This window comes from Strix uralensis, chromosome Z (assembly GCF_047716275.1).
Source record: "Strix uralensis isolate ZFMK-TIS-50842 chromosome Z, bStrUra1, whole genome shotgun sequence".
NCBI lineage: Eukaryota > Metazoa > Chordata > Aves > Strigiformes > Strigidae > Strix > Strix uralensis.
Window position 1 is genome coordinate 78,831,085 of NC_134012.1, and position 18,159 is coordinate 78,849,243.

Sequence of the window (18,159 nt, forward strand, 5' to 3'; positions counted from 1 at the left end):
ATTGTTCAACATCCAGGTCTTCTACTAACCTCTTCTACTTTGTGGTCATCCTGAACACTGGAAAGAAAGAATGCAGTTGTTTCATATCAGTATCCATGTTAAGGAACTCAAAAATTTGGTTATTCATCTCCACATATTTCTACCTGTTTCTGATGGTGCTGACTTCAAATAGAATTCTATAGGATGGAGGGATCATTTGCAAGATAGAACCTGGGAAGAGTTTCAAAAATCTGCAAAGTAATGATCAAGAGATATTAAGGTTATGTCTATACCAATAAATTAAAATGTACTCAGGACTGTACCTACACAGTGAAGCTAGCTGGCACAGAATAGTTAAACCTATACTAATAATTTCTCTGAGCTTCTAATTCTGTGTGGCTGTATGCAAGGCCCCACGGATGTTAAAGTATCTAAACCATGTCCAAGAATCACAGAGAAAGACATGCAAAGGACCAATTTACCATTGTAGGCAATTCAGATTTGGGAATGTCTCCAGGCAGTAGTTTATTTGTTAGTAAAACCCATATGTTCTTCCACTGCCCTTAGGGTCAACATAGAGTTTATACCTGACACTTTGACTGTAGTCCAGTCCATTCCCATATAAATGAAATATCAACTGCTTATTTCATCTTGTATGACATAAGACAATTTCATAGAGCAGACAGTTACAGGAGTCTCTCCAGTATTTATAGTCAACTTGATTTCTTTTTTCCGATTAATTATCTCATGAATAAAAAAGTACCCATGAAGAAATTGTTTATCAAGTGTCCATAGTAAGATCTACATAGTGTGGTGTAAATAAGGCATAATTTTATACACAGAAAAATGAGGAAAAAGTAAACTATGAATGGTACCCTATTCAGCAGTCAGAATGAGTCTGTAGTTCTATGGAAAATGTACTTTGCAGTTACATAATTAAAGAGCATATGATACTCACAGGAAACAAAAGAAAAAGAAATGCCATTTCCTACCTGGGAGCAGTTGGTAGTAAAGGCAATAACAATAATCTGTGCAGTCCTGTAGATATTTAATAATAATAATGCAGATTTACAGCATGATTCAAGATATTTCTGCATACTTGATCAGAATTATTTTTCAGTATCCTAATTGATTGTCAAACAAGTAATTTTATTCTATGCTTCTCTCCTCTTTTATAGAATCTACTGTCTAAACTTTCAGCAACATGTATTTAAAATTCAAGTCTTTCAAAACTGTGTTCAACAAAAAAGTGGTCCGATTATGAACTCTGAACATGCATCAGCTGTCATCCAATGCTATTTTGAGTCCAAGAGTCATAGCTCCTCCAGTAGAGTCATTTAGTCTAATAAGTGGTCTAACCATTTAAGTAAGTCTGATATAAATTATCCCAATTTATCTGGGGATTTATACTCTACTTGTTATAATAGAAGCCTGGTTTGCTAGATCTCACTAGCGGATGAAGGGAATGGGAGGAGAAAAGGGAATAATACTTTGATAACCTGAGATCTGAAAAGCTGTTTATGTGTGTATCTAACATTTTATTTCGCTGTGAAGTTGTCTGAACTTTGTTACTCCCAACTATTACCTTTAAAGACTTTGTCCTGCACAGGACAGCTTAAACCAAATCATTGTCACTTACTTAAAATTGGACTGGATATATCTTTTCGTCTGTCTCCTTTTCTCACTGCCTCCTGCCTCATCCTCTCTTGCTCTCCTTATTCACACTTTAACTTGCACAATAAATCTGGGCTCTTTAAAATATCTAATAGAGAAAGTTATCATGATCTTCTCTAGCCAAGACATTCTTTGAGACAAAAAATGCTACTTTGCTTTTTGTGCACTTGCTGCACTTGTTTGGGATTCCAGAAATCAAAGTTCCAGAATTTTAAAACATATAGGACTAGAAAATACGTAGAGAGAGGAACAGGAGGCTAACAATTTCTGTACGTTTCTTAATCCAACAGTAAAAAGTCAAAGGTAATTTTATATGAAATTTCTAGGGTGAAAATAGTGAAGGAGTCATCAGCTCATCTGAATGTTCTACCAAAACATGATGTAGAACCATATATCAACATTCCACATGTTCTCTCTTTGAGCTGATTTGTACCTTTGGAATATGATTGAATGCTGTTTTGATTTTCTGTAATTAACTGAAATTTTAAACTAACATGAACAAGAACGAAAGAAGATGAAGTGAACACAATAATACATAGCATTTACCTTCTGCCCTGTGTTTTAGAGAGAAGCTTTTGCAACTGGGTTTTGCTTTTCTTTTCAGAGTAATGGTAATATAGATGTTTATACCAATTCATCTATAAACTTTATATTGTAGCAAGTAGGAAGTCACTGAAAAGTATTTATCTACTATGTTCACTTGAGAGCAAAACAAACATGTTGACCTTCAATTCTTCCCCCTTTTAGCTTTCTTCTTATCAGAGGATGTCAGCATTTAGCACACGGACAAATGCCTGCATTTTTGTGAGGAATGTAGACAATGCTGTCATGAAATAAATAGCCTCTAGGAGGAAAAAAATAGAAGACTTTCAAAAGGCTTAATGTGTAAAAGAGACAGTTTCAGTGAACCCATGACTGTATGTCAAATGCCTAAATAAGGGGAAAAAAAAGCCCATTGGAGAAACAGATTTACTACTCCCCTGAACTGTAGTATTCTACTAAAGAACTGAATACAAGTGTCAATGATAAAATTTGAAAATACTCTGTTTATTGTAATGCAATATGCACTTTCCTCTTTAGGTTTATTATACCATCTATTTTCTTACTTATTAATGAAGTTTAGCTAGAATATGTTAGAGAGACTGAAAGCAGAAGCCAGCCACCTTAAAGAAGCATGTGAGTTCAATGCTTGGCATGTTTTTTTCCTACAACATATCTTTGAGAATTTTATTTTACCTAAGATTCTTTTTTTCTCCTTACTCTATTAGGATCAAGGTAACATACCTTCTGAATTAGTTTTAAAATGTAATAATTTCAAGAACAATAAGAAACAGAACACGTACTGTCCTGGTGGGGAAAGGATATTTCCCACTTACATAGTTTAGAAAGTAATTGCATTACTTTAAAGCTACAGAAGATTTCATGTTACTGCCATAGTTTCTGTCTGCAAAGCTTCATGTTGATTCTCCCTAGTTTTGTCCCTTTGTGGGTCCAAATTTGTAAATATCTGGTTAAACATTTAAGGAAATGCATGGTGTAAACCCTCAGATGTAGAAGAAGAAACGTCTCTAATCACAAAACTTCCAAAAGAAATGTTGGAAATCTTGCATCTGTTTCTATGTGTTGCCCTGTTTGCAGAATAACAGTTACTGCTTTAGCAGCTTCTACCACCATATGTGTACAATAAGTAAATGAACATAAAACTGAATGAATGAACGCATAAAAGAAGGCTAAACCCACCCAGCTTAACAAAACTATTCTCCCACCCGCTGTGTACTGGAACACGAACAGAGCATTGTTTGGATCATAAGGATTAGTAAAATAACAGTTGGTGAACAACACGGTCATGTGGATGAAATTATTATTTCTTAAAGTTAATGTATGATAGCTGGGATACCAGTGACTATACTTACTTAATTCATTATCTAACCCAATGACTGTGGACAGTGTATAATTATTTCAGCTGAACAGATCACAATTATACACAAAATAAATTTAAGAATATTTTATATAAATGAATTGTGATCCTTCCTTCTTTCCCCTTGGTTAAAAATGAAATTACTACAGTTAAAGTTTTCTTTACAACCTATTTCTCTTTCAATAGCAGAATTGATTATGAGAAATAAAAAACATAAAATGTCTTTACCAGTAGAACTGGAAACAAGCTGGGAGAGTTGCAATCCACACTGGTTATACTTAACATGTAAAGCATCAAATTTCAAAAGTGATCATGATTGATTTTCTGTGATCTCATCACACTCAATTGGGTTTGAACCATCATATCCATGATTTAAATAGTTTCATTGCTAGACCATTCCCACGCCTTCTGCTTTTTCAGCAGAAGTTAAAATATTGTAGACTTTATCTATTCCTGCAGTTTTCCATCTTTGGAATTGGTGTAACAACTAATTTAAGGATAGTCAGAGTTAATTAGTGAGACTGTTGGAAACCAGGTAGGTGTATTCCTACACAAAACATTAGCAATTTTCCACACTGATCATATTCTTACTTTTAAAAAGTCCAAGGCCATTCTTTCTTCTAATGTATCTTTTATCACACACTTTGATATGGATAGTTTACTCTTCCTTATATTTCAATTTCTGTATAACTTATCTTTGGCCTGTCTCCCAGAAGGATTTCTGCAGCACACAACTGGTAGAATAAGTCTTATTCTATAGTATTTATGTGAAAGTTATAGGAAAGAGTTTTTTTGTTTGTTTGTTTGTTGTTTGTTTGTTTGTTTTTTTCCCCTAGTGACATCTAGGTTTCAATTTCTTCTGTAATGTTTCTAGGCCATTTTACACAATGGTCATTGAGAGCCTCCCAACAGAAATTCTTTCATTACTCACTATTCCTTTCACATGAAGAAGAAAGATATTACATGTTAATGGAGAGTGAAATCACCAGTGGAGAAGCTCAATACTCGGTAGTAGGTGGAAGTAGCAATAATAACCTCTTTCTACTCCTTCAAGTAATAGTGTTTGGAAGAGGAGCCCTTCTGTCTTACTTCTATGGGGCAAGTTCTGCAAAGGATGTTTTGGAGGAGAAGCAGAACCTTCAGGTACATTCTGCACCCTCTCATGTGAAATGAGTGTGGCACCAAAGACAGTTTCAAGGCAAATTCTTTTTCTTCACCCAAGCAGTGATGACTTTCTTGTGAAGAAGAGCCACAATATTGCCCTTTTGGAAATGACATATCACTGTGCCACTCTTGATGCCTCTTGTTAATGTTCTCACATTTCTGTCTTCAGGATTATTTCCTTTCATTTCCTTCCCCATCCACCCAGGACTTATTAAGTAGTTACTGACATAAAAGAGCTGCTTTGGCACTGTGACCTCAGTTTCTTTGTCATTACTGTTACTATTACCATTAATATATACTTTGACCACATTCTAGTTTGGTAGAGTTTCCTGCCTGTCTTAAGCTGCTTGTTTTTTCTATTTAATCATAGCAGAAGGTGTAACATCAATATTTATCTCTGTATTTATATTATTATTGATGACAGTAGAAGTTCATGGTTGATTTAACTTCAGATTCTAAACAAACATGATCAGTTTTTAAACAAACTTTGGTAAAATTAGCTTAATCTTAGTTCTTTCCTGAAGGGGCACTGCAAGCAAGGTTTGTATTGCGGTAAAATAGATAAGTGTTTGGGTAGGAAGATCGTTTTCTGATAGATAAGGTGGTATCGTTTTTTTTTTTTTTCTTTCACTATCTTACCAGAATGAGTTTCTTTTCTGTTTCATGGAAGAACTCTTTGTAGTGGCTAATATTTTGAAGTCAGATAATTCACGCTTTTGCTGTTAGAAAGGAATCCAGTAAATCTAACCTGGATTTTTGCAGTAAAACATGTTGATTGGTCAAAACAAAGCTTTTTAACGCTATCCTAGACATCAGTTTTGACAAAGATGCAATTTCTGCTCAGAAACAGACACCCACTATATAACCATTTATGACGCTCACCTGGGATATGGAACTGTATCTACAATGCTCTTAAGACAACAACTCAGAAAACACAAACACAATGTGCCGTTTAATGGATTGTTGCTGGTTTCTGGTATTACACTAGCATGTTGATTGTAGTTATTCACATTTTTTTCAGTGCAGCTTAACTTCCAACTCTTCACCAATGTCATGTGGCAAAAATAAGTTTTCAGAAAAGATTTCACTGTCAAATAATCATAGAATAGCTTAAGTTGGAAGGGACCTGTGGAAGGCATCTGTGAATCACAGAAACAGACTCTACAACTCAGAGTTATAAAGCAGGTATATTTACTCCGGCGCCGGGGTGCAAGGGGATTTCTCCACAAAGCTTGCACACCCACAGCACTTTTTACCAAAAACTTATAGACTGTGGATATACATATTCATTGGATTACATAACACAAATATCCATATGCATAAGTAAGGCTGGGTTAGTTCTAGAGGCTGGTGTCAGCAGTTTATGTTCTCTTTGCACCTGCGCATTGCCTCTTGGGGGGCGTCTTTGGGGGTCTTTGGGAGGAAGGCTCATAGTCTTTCTCACCTTGTACTTTTCCTCGAAGCATGCACAGATTCTCTTGGCCAATTTCTTGAACAACAAGAGTGGTTTCAGTCAGTTTACTCATTCTATCTTATCTAAAAGTGCCAGTGTATAAATTTCTACTGTCCAAATATGGCTATCTATTCATTACAAAGACTAAACTAGTTAGAGCACATCTGCTTTCCAAGGACAATAAACATATTTTTGTCGAACATAGTAATTCTTGGTAAGTTTCCACCGAAAACTGCTTTGTTTTGATGAAAGTAGTCCTTGGTAAACTTCCACAGAACAGTCAGGGTGAGCAGGATTATTAAGCAATATTCAGAAATCATTATAAATTGCTATAAGTAAATAAGTTGCAAAGTAGGTGATCATTTCCTTGTATTAATTCCTGTCCAACCTTTGCTCAAAGCAGACCTGACTTAGACCAGTTTTCTCGGATCTGTGTCCAGTGTGAGAGACTGAAATGTCATATAACTGTCTCAAAGCTTGCTTGTGTCTGTGCAAACCTCCAGGAGAAGCTGCTGCGGTATTTGAATTGGTCTGGGGAATGTCACCCAGGGAAGCGGGAGTGTATTGAAGGATGCACCCCCCCACTTCTTTGACCCCCCCACTTCTTTGCGGTTGCACCTGTACTGAGCTGGCCCCATCCTGTAGCCATTTGTGACTCTATTGTGTACACCAGACACCATGCTTGCATTGCTAATGAACCTATAAGAGGCAAACGTTCCTGCCCTGAAGCCAGATGCAACAAAACCTGTGGGACCAGAGAAAAAAACCCTAAAGGTGGGCAGATATGCTAATCAGCAAATACGATGAACTTAAAAAAGCAACAGAAACTTTGCTCGGGGTGCATCCACCATTGAAGCCAGATCTGTGTGCACCCACCACCGAAGAACTGAAGACTGAGGACCAACGGGACTCCACTGGATCCATGGTGGTGACTATTCTTGCAGCCCTATCCCGCATCTTTGCTTTATTTCTGCTTTTCCTTCCATTCTGTCCTATCGCTACATCTCTTCACTTTTTTAATAATAAAAACCTGCTTTGGGTATATGGCATTTGACCTCATTTGTGACTTAATCTCTCTCTTGGGATCATATCAAAACCTCCTCCAACATTGGATCAGAACATCCAGTCATGTCTGAACATTTCCAAGTTTTGAGTTTCCACAGCTTCTGTGGTCAGCTTGGTCTAATGTTTGACCACCCTCATGTTGAAAAAATTTCCCTTATATATGTAATTGAAATTTCTGCTGTAGTTATACCATTGTAACATAAATACAGTGGCAGCTGAGATAAATGGGAGCAGTCAGATGTATACAGATCATCTATGTAGCAGGCAGGGGCATTCTTGGATATAGGCAATGGAGTAAAATAAATGTGGATTTACTTCCAATGCTTCCTGAAGACGCTTTTCAAGCCCAGGACTGTGGCTTGTGAATGCACTGAGTGGATACAAACATTTACATACTCGAAAAGGGTTGAGTCCACACTTGAAGTATTCTACAGGTAGCCTAAGCTAATGTATGTTTCCAGTCATATTTAGTTTATATAGAGGGAACCAGCACAAACACAAGTCACTGGAAAGATGTGTCTCAGAAGATGATGAGCTTGTGGTTTCAGATGTCTTCTGAAAGGAAACTCTGTAAACTCCAAATGCCTTGACTGAGTGAAGAATATCTCAAAATAACAGTAATGCAATTTTACATGATAACGCCACACCAGTTTTCTGATTCTGATTCTCATAACAGAAGTTCTACTGCTTCTCAAGCTTAAGTAAACTGTTCTAAAAACCAGCAATAACTAAAATATTTTTAAAGATATTTGAAGATCTATCAAAAATTTATGAAAAACTTCATCTTCTTTTGTTTATAATTCTGAACAAAATACAACTTCTAATGTTCTTTTATAAAGTGCTATATTCTTGGAATCATTCAAGCTGGAAAGAACCTCTGGTGATTTAGATTTCAACTGCTTGCTCAAAGCATGGTCTATGTTTGAATTCAGAAAGGGTTGCTCAGTGCTTTGTCCAGTTGGGTCCTAAAAACTCTCAAAGGAGAGAAATGCCACAGTCTCTCTGGACAACAGATTACACTGCTTAAAGACTCTCGTGGGGAAAAATCCGATCTCAGTGTATGACTGTTGCCTCTTGTTCTGACTCCGACTCATTGATCATCTCTGTGTAGTTACTGGGAGAGTGCTCGTTGGTCTGTTCCTCCTCCAAGGTAAACAAGCCTCAGTTCCACAATGTCTGCTGGTAGGGTAAATGTTCCAGCCACACAATCCTGGTTGACCTCTGCCAAACTTGTTACAGTTTATTGACATCTTTCTTGTATTAGGTGACCACAAACTGGTTGCAGTATGTAGATGTAGTCTCAGAAGTGTTGAGTAAAAGGGGATAATTACCAGCCTCTACCTCGGGCCATTCTTCTGTTCATACAGCTAGTACACTGCTGACCCTTTGCTATTGTCCAGATACACAGCTGATCCCTACTCAGCTTGATGTTCATGAGGGCTCCCAGGTCATCTTCACCGAGTTGCTTGCAGTTATACCATCTCCAGCCTGTGTCACTGACAGGGGCTCTACCTTTCCAAGGTTCAACCTTTATCATTTTTGAATTTCATCAAAATGGTTCTGGCTGGCCCATTCCTGCAGTCTACCTAGGTCCCTCTGAATCACAGCCTTGCCTTCAAGTGTGTTCACTTCCCCAAGGCTGATGTTCACAAACTTGGTGATGGTGCACTCTGCTGGTTCTGGGACAGAATGCTGCAGTAGTCTACTTGAAACCAGACTCCAAGTAGAGGTCAAATCATTAACCACTAATATTTGAGCCTAATGATCATGACAGTTTTCCCTTCATCTAGTTGGCCAACCATGTAGACCATAACTTCACAACTTGCAATTAAGGATGTTGTAGGAGATTGTGTTGAAAGTCATGTTAAGGTCAAAGTAGATGACATCTATTGTTCTCCAATCATCCACAAATCCAGTCATTTCATTACGGAAGGAAATCAAGTTGTTCAAACATGATTTACTTCTGATATTTCCAGGCTAACTTTTCCCAGACATCCTCTTCTCCTTCATGTACCCAGAAATGTGCTCCAAAAGGCCTTGTTCCTTGATTTTCCCGGAGACTGAAACAAGGCTGACCAGCCTGAACTTCTTTGGATCATTCTTTTGGCATGTTTTAAAGATGAGTACAATAGTTATCTTTCTGTAGGTGTCAGAAATGTTGCTCAATCTCCATGACATTTCAATGATAGGAAGCAGCTTTGAAAGGACATCAGACAACTCTGTCAGCATCTTCAGATGCAAACCTTGTTCCATGGACTAGATTTCTGACTTGCTTCTCACTCAATGCTGGCCACTCCTCTCCTTCTTGAACCCTGCCTTTAGGCACAAAGACCTAGGAGACCTTGCAGGTGAATACTAACTAATGTTTCTAATATTTTTAAGGACTCTGCTGCAAATAGCTCTGTTATCAGTGCAAAGCATTACAGAATTTATTCTAGTCATGCACAGAAATTGTGACTGTGTTGGGAAGGCTGAAGGCTATGAATTTCAAGATGGACCTTTACAGCCAGGTGAAAAACTACAGAAAGATCTCAGGAGTTTTAGTGTCTAAGATTGAATATGTACTGTTAACAACAGGAAAGATGTTGGTTATTCCTACATGAACAGTGGTAGAGCATATTAGTTATCTTGTCAGTTATTTCCTGAGCTTAGTTCTCTGTCTCTCACATGGAAACTGGTTTCAAGTTCATCGGAATTGTGGTAATTAGCTACATATCCATCAATCTGATTGCCAGGCAATTGGCTAAGTTGTTTCCCTCTGAGTTCAAAGGTAAATGTTTTGGACTGGTTAAAATAGGCAATTAGGAGTTGCTAAAATGCCCATGCTTGTATCTAGGTACTTTTAAAAGAAATTTTAGCTCTGAATGGATAGAGCTGTCCTAAAATGGGTATGTCACCTACTGCAAGGTCTTTCAGACAGGACTCTGACAGATTCTCTATTGCACTGCTTCCAGCAGTCTCCTGGAAGATGACCTACATGTACTTGGCAGATGTTTCTAGATATGCAGGAAAATAGAAATGACCTGCACTATCTTTTAAAGTAAAAATATTTAAAAATAACTTTATGAGCAATTCCCCCCACCATCTTCCCTGTAGTAAACTATTTTTAAGGGAACAGGGTTGCTGTGACAAGTGTAAACAACATTTACATTATCTAATTTACCCCTCCTTGGTATGCTTATAAAAAGATATGCTTATAAAAACATACGCTTAATTACATTTTTTCTTCTAAACTGACAGTTAGATGCTCTCTTTATCCGTTTTTATACCACCATTCTATTAAGTGTAAACAAATCCCCATACTCCTTACAAACCCCAGGTTTTTCATCAAGTCCAAAAGCTCTTTTTAGCTCATTTTATAGAACATCCCTGCAAAAGCCTCATGCTACATAAGGTTCCAGCTTGAAAGAATTCAATGTCAGTCTTTAATCAATTGCAAGGATCACTGCTAAATCCCCTAAGACTTGATTCTCTTGTCCCTACAGTTGCTTGGACTAAATATTCTGTTTCCACAATGCTGCTAACTCTTACTGCCTCAAGGAGTGAGGAAGACTGTAGCAGAGAAATCAGACTGTCTCTGATGTGTCAGTGCGCAGCACACTGCCATTAGGACATCAAGCCAGCATGATTTATTAGCAATTTTAATTAATTTTCCGAGTCATTTCCTAAGGGCTCAATTCTGTAATCTTATTACTATGAGCCTAACATGCTATAGTAAGACTATGCTTTCTAATATTTCTTTTGTTGTTAAATACAATCTCTGCTTTCATTAAGAAACTCTTGAAATGAAGCAGTTTGCTCTTTTGTATGTTGAAATTTTTCTGTGTATGTTCATTAGAAATTAGTACTAGAAATTATGTACTAGAGTATATTAGCTCTTAACACAGAACTCATCACTTATTTTCTCCTTTATTCTTCTACTATGAAATCATGCTAGAAGTGGCTGAGGAACCTACTTTAAAGTAAAGATGTCATGTCTGTAAAATTTTAGATATGAAATAATCTCACACCTATTTTATTTTATGTACACAGAACCAAATCTTAATCCCATTTAACTCAGTGAAATCTGGATATTTTTACCCATTATAAGGAATTAAACTGTGCTCATGAAGATATACATAGATTATGAACTGCAGAATAGTGTGTTTTTATTGTTTGCTTTTTAGCCTCTGCTTTAAAGAAAGAAAAAATCTAGTAGCTGATTTGCTAAAAGCCACGTATTTTTATTATTATTTTTTCCCTAAGATTTAGACAACTTTGTAATGATATGGATTAAGTTATATTTATCACATCTGTCTATAAGTAGTGTTTAATTGCTGTAAATTTACATTATTCTGAAGGGTCACTGATCTGACAAAATAATTTAAATTTAATTTTTGAGTTACCAGGGTATTTTATATGGCATATTTTTTTAAAAAAGACATTTTTTAAAAATCACAAATATGTGATGTCATTACTTGGATATGACATAAATATTTTAATTATTCTCTAAATATTTTATACGTGTTACTTAAAATTTTAATTCCCACAACATTTTCAAGTACAAGTGTCATATCTGTTCAAGAAATAGAATTTTAGGACATGGAATTGTACATAGGGGCAATAAACATAGTTTTAACAAAGAAGACCGGAAGAAGAGAATCAAGGCTTAGAGCAGTTAGGAAAGAAGGTATGTTTCTTGCTCATGAGAGAACACAGAGGTGTATGCCCTTATCATGGTCCAGGGCATTTAGAAAGACGTATAAAACTGTAATATAGTGATCAGTAACATCCTATGCCCTCCAGAGTGCCCTAGAAATAAAGGATAAGCACAGAGTGGAGAAAGATAGTTTGTGGGCCCCATAAACTTTAAGTCAGTTATATTATGAGATAAAAAGAAATTCAGCTGTGATGTATGTCTTTGAATCTTTCTGCCTCTGTTTATTACTTACAATTTTTCCAATATTTTTCTATTCCTACATACAGGGAAACTAGATGACCATAAACCAGAAATCATTCAAGACTCTGAAATATGTAAAATTTCAGTGGGAAAATAAGGTGAGTTAGGAAATCATGTTTTAACATATCAAAATTATATCAAGCTTATTGCATGTGATCCAGTATAATCACGCAGGCTGTTCCCGTGTGCCGAAAAACAAGCAGGCGGGGAATAAGACAGGCCTGGCTAAACAGGGAACCTTGGCTGGATATCAAGAACAAAAGGAGAATCTATGACCTTTGGAAGAGGGGCCAGGTCTCTAATGAAGACTATAAAGATATAGTGAAGTTATGCAGGTTGAACATCATGAGAGCCAAAGCACAGCTAGAGCTCAACCTGGCTACAGCAGTTAAAGATAATAAAAAATGTTTCTATAAACTCATTAACAGCAAAAGGAGGATTAGGGAAAATCTCCCTCCTTTATTGGATGCAGAGGGAAACAGAGTAACAAAGGGTGAGGAACAGGCTGAGGTGCTCCACGCGTACTTTGCCTCAGTCTTTAGCAGTGGAACTGGCTGTTCCCTGGACACCCAGCCTCATGAGCTGGGAGATGGGGAGGGGAAGCAGAATGAGGTCATCACAATTAAAGAGGAAGTGGTCGGAGACATGCTACACCACTTGGATGCACACAGGTCTGTGGGACCAGATGGGTTACACCCAAGGGTGTTGAAAGAGTTGGCAGATGTGCTCGCCAAACCGCTTTCCATGATTTACCTGAAGTCATGGCTAACTGGGGAAGTCCCATTGGACTGGAGGGTGGCAAATGTGACACCCACCTACAAGAGAGGCAGAAAGGAGGATCCTGGAAACTATAGACCTGTCAGTCTGACCTCGGTACCGGGGAAGGTCATGGAGCAGGTCATCTCGAGTGCCATTACAGGTCATATAATGGACCACCAGGGGATCAGGCCTAGTCAGCATGGGTTTATGAGAGGCAGGTCCTGCCTGACAAACCTGATCTCCTTCTGACAAAATGACTCAACTATTGGATGAGGGAAAAGCTGTGGATATTGTCTACCTGGATTTTCGAAAAGCACTCAACACAGTTTCCCATAGAATCCTCGTAGAAAAACTGGCTGCCCATGGCCTGGATGAGCAAACGGTCTGCTGGGTCAAGCACTGGCTGGATGGACGGTCCCAGAGAGTGGTGGTCAATGGAGCTAAATCCAGCTGGCAGCCAGTCACAAGTGGTGTTCCTCAGGGCTCGGTGTGGGGACCATTTCTGTTCAACATCTGTATTGATGATCTTGGTAAGGACATAGAGTGTATCATCAGTAAATTTGCAGGTGACACCAAGTTAAGCGGGAGTGTCGATCTGCATGAGGATAGGGAGGCTCTACAGAGAGACTTGGATAGATTGGATCGGTGGGCCAACATTAACGGGATAAGCTTCAACAAGGCCAAGTGCCAGGTCCTGCCCTTGGGCCACAACAACCCAATGCATCGCTACAGGCTTGGGGAGGTGTGGCTGGAGCTGTCTGGAAGAGAAGGATCTGGGGATTCTAATTGACAAGCAGCTGAACATGAGCCAGCAGTGTGCCCAGGTGGCCAAGAAAGCCAACGGCATCCTGGCTTGTATTAGAAATAGTGTGACCAGCAGAAGTAGGGAGGTGATAGTCCCCCTGTACTCTGCACTGGTGAGGCCACACCTGGAGTATTGTGTCCAGTTTTGGACACCTCAATACGAGAGAGATATCGAGGTGCTGGAGCGAGTGCAGAGGAGGGCAACGAAGCTGGTGAAGGGCCTGGAGAACAAATCCTATGAGGAGTGATTGAAGGAGCTGAGACTGTTTAGTTTGAGGAAGAGAAGGTTGAGGGGAGACCTCATGACTCTCTACAACTACCTGAAAAGACATTGTAGAGAGGTTGGTGCTGGTCTCTTCTCACAGGTAATTAGCAATAGAACAAGAGGGAATGGCTTTAAACTGCAAGAGGGAAGGTTTAGACTGGATATTAGGAGAAAAATTTTCACAGACAGAGTGGTCAGAGAGTGGAATAGGCTGCCCAGGGAGGTGGTGGAGTCACAATCCCTGGCTCCGAGGAGGAGGATAGTGGCGGATGGACCCTTCTGAAAGCACCGAAAACCCACGGCACAACCGCAAAATGAGAAGGCAAAAGCCCAGGGAAGAGGGAACACCTCAAGTCGCCTCCACCGTGAGCAGGAAGAACAAGCTACAAATGAGAGCAACGGGGACTCAGAGTGGGCAGAGACTGGAGTGATGACACCCAATGCCCTCATGTACAAGAGCAGCCCCCAGGGAGCGCAAGCGACCAGGAGCACGATGAACAGGGCAGGTAAACAGGGCGTGGCATGTCAGAAAGGTGAGGCACGACAGTTTGCATGGCAGTTTGCACAGGCAGGGCGAGCGGACAGGGGACGGTACATATCCGGCGTCTAGATCTTATCTGAACTTCTTATCGTCCTCCATGAGTAGACTGAACCATGGTCTCCACTCGCGTCAAAACCACCACCAGAAAGAACCTGGTGACCCAGAGAGAGCTGCCACACAAATATGCAGCAGTCCAGTTGCCGGACTGCAGGGAGTGCCTGAGCCCGTCAATCCTGCCGGAGGGAGCAGTGACAGCACCTGTGTGCACTGTGATCAGCTGGGTGACCTGCTCAGCCTGGTGGCGGAACTCAGAGAAGAAGTTGAAAGATTAAGAAGTATTAGGGAGTGCGAAAGGGAAATTGATTGGTGGAGTAGCACCTTAGCACCCCTGAAGCAACAGGGGCAAATGGAGGCTCCAAAAGAGGCAGGCAATCCCTCATCCTCTTGCTATCAGGCAGAAGGAGGGGACCTAAGATATGGGGAGGCTGGAAACCGGTCCCCACTCAGGGAGGCAGAAAAATCCTCTCCTGACCTCCCCCATCCTCCATGGTGTCGCTTCAAAATAGATACGGGGCCCTGGAACTTTTGAATGAAGTAGAGAAGGAGGAAGAAAATGAGACAAACAAGGAGAAAGACCAAGGTCCACCAAGGCCAGGTCATTCTAGACCAGGTATTAAAACCAGTTCTAAAAAGAACACCTGAAGAGTCATTGTAGTGGGTGACTCCATTCTGAGGGGTGTCGAAGGCCCAATATGGAGACCAGACCCACTTCACAGGGAAATCTGCTGCCTCCCTGGGGCCCACGTCAAGGTCCTCACGGCAAAAGTCCCTACTCTAGTGAGACCCAAGGACTACTACCCTCTCTTGGTTTTTCAGGTAGGTAGCAATGACATTACCAGGAGAAGGCCTAAAGCAATGAAGAGAGATTTCAAGTCCTTGGGGAAACTGGTTAAGGGGTTGGGGGCACAAATTGTGTTCTCCTCCATCCCTTGAGTTGGGGGGATGGATGAAGAAGAATACTGGAGAACTCAACAGATGAACTTGTGGCTCCAAGACTGGTGTTAATGTCAGGGCTTCGGATTTTTCAATCATGGGTTGGTATACAAGATGCCAGATATTTTGGCATTGGATGGGAAGCACCTGTCCCAGAGGGGGAAAAGGATCTTGGGGCAGGAGTTAGCTGGGCTCACTGACAGAGCTTTAAACTAGATTTGAAGGGGGAAAGGGGCAAAATATCAGCCCATCTGAAGTGCATGTATACTAATACACACAGCATGGGTAACAAACAGGAGGAGCTTGAAACCATGATGCAGCAGGAAAATTATGATATAGTGGCTCTCACAGAAACATGGTGGGATGTCTCCCACGACTGGAGTGTGCCCGTTGATGGCTACAAGCTCTTTAGGAGGGATAGTCAAGGAAGCAGAGGTGGTGGGGTGGCGCTCTATGTTTGTTATGATTGCTTTGAGTACAAGTGTAGTGAAGATGGGGTGGAGTGTCATTGCGTTAGAACCAGGGGGAAGGCCAACAGGGCAGATAATGTATTAGGAGTCTACTATAGGCCACCCACCCAGGACAGAGAGGTGGAAGAAATATTCTGTAGGCTTCTAGGTGAAATCTCACGATCACTTGCCCTTGTTCTTGTGTGAGACTTTAACTTCCCAGACATCTGCTGGAAATACAACACAGCAGAGCAGGACCAGTCCTGGAGATTCCTGGAATGTGTGGCAGATAACTTCCTGATGCAACTGGTGAGTGAACCAACCAGAGAAGGTGCCCTGCTGGATCTCCTCTTTGTGAACAGAGAAGGGATGGTGGATGATGTGGCAGTTGGAGGCCGACTAGGGCACAGCGATCACGAAATAATGGAGTTCTCTATTCTTAGAGAGGCCAGGAGAGGGGGCAGCAGAACTGACATCCTGGACTTCCAAAGGGCTGACTTTGATTGTTTGGGCACCTGCTTGACAGGATCCCTTGGGAGACAGTACTGAAGGGTATAGGGATCCAGGAAGGCTGGGCACCTGTTAAGAAGAAAGTCTTAATGGCTCAGGATCAGGCTGTCCCCAGGTGCTGTAAGAGAAGCCGGTGACAGAGAAGACCACCCTGGCTAAACAGGGAGCTTTGGCTGCAATTCAGGGAGAAAAGGAGAGTTTACGGCCTTTGGAAGAAGGGGCTAGCCACTCACAGGGATTACAAATATGCTGTGAGGCTATGCAGGGTGGAAATTAAGTCTAAAGCCCAGCTGGAAATTAATCTGGCTTCAGCAATCAAGGACAACAAGAAATGTTTCTATAAGTATGTGAGCAGCAAAAGAAAGACCAAGAGAGAGCCTTCATCCCCTGCTAGACGCAGGAGGAAACATGATAACAAGTGATGAGGAAAAGGCTGAGGTGCTTAATGCCTTCTTTTCCTCAGTCTTTAATAAAAAGACTAGTTGTACTGAGGGAATCCAGCCTCCTCAGCCAGAAGACAGAGACTGGGAGAATGACCCCACCGCATTCCAGGAGGAGATAGTCAAGTGACCTACTGCATTACATTGACATACACAAGTCTATGGGACCAGATATGATACACCCAAGGGTGATGAAGGAGCTGGCTGGGCTGCTCGCCAAGCTGCTTTCCTTCATTTACCAGCAGTCCTGGCTGACTGGGGAGGTCCCGACAGATTGGAAATTGGCCAGTGTGATGCCCATCTATAATAAGGGTTGGAAGGATGATCTGGGAAATTACAGGCCTGTCAGCTTGACTTCGGTGCCCGGGAAGCTGATGGAGCAGCTCATCCTGAGTACCATCATACAACATATGTGGGACAACCAGTTGATCAGGCTGTGTCAGCATGGGTTTATGAAAGGCAGGTCCTGCTTGACAAATATGATCTCCTTCTACAACAGGGTGACCTGCTTATTGGAGGAGGGAAAGGCTGTAGATGTTATCTTCCTTGACTTCAGTAAGCTCTTTGACACAATTTCCCACAGCATTCTCCTGGCAAAACTGGCTGCTCGTGGCTTGGATGGGCACACACTTTGCTGGGTAAAAAACTGGCTGGAAGGCCGGGCCCAAAGAGTTGTGGTGAACGGAGTTAAATCCAGTTGGTGGCCGGTCATGAGTGGTGACCCCCAGGGCTCGGTTTTGGGGCCACTCCTGTTTAACATCTTTACTGATGATCTAGATGAGGGGATCGAGTGCACCCTCAGTAAGTTTGCAGATGACACCAAGTTGGGTGGGAGTGTTGATCTGCTCGAGGGTAGGGAGGCACTGAAGAGAGACCTGGACAGGCTGGAGCGATGGGCTGAGGCCAACTGTAGGGTTTCAATAAGGCCAAATGCCGGGTTCTGCACTTCAGCCACAACAACCCCCAGCAGCGCTACAGGCTTGGGGAGGAGTGGCTGGAGAGCTGCCAGTCAGAGAGGGACCTGGGGGTGTTGATTGACAGCCGGCTGAACATGAGCCAGCAGTGTGCCCAGGTGGTCAAGAAGACCAATGGCATCCTGGCCTGTATCAGAAATAGTGTGGCCAGCAGGGACAGGGAAGTGATCTTACCCCTGTACTCAGCACTGGTGAGGCCGCACCTCGATGACTGTGTTCAGTTTTGGGCCCC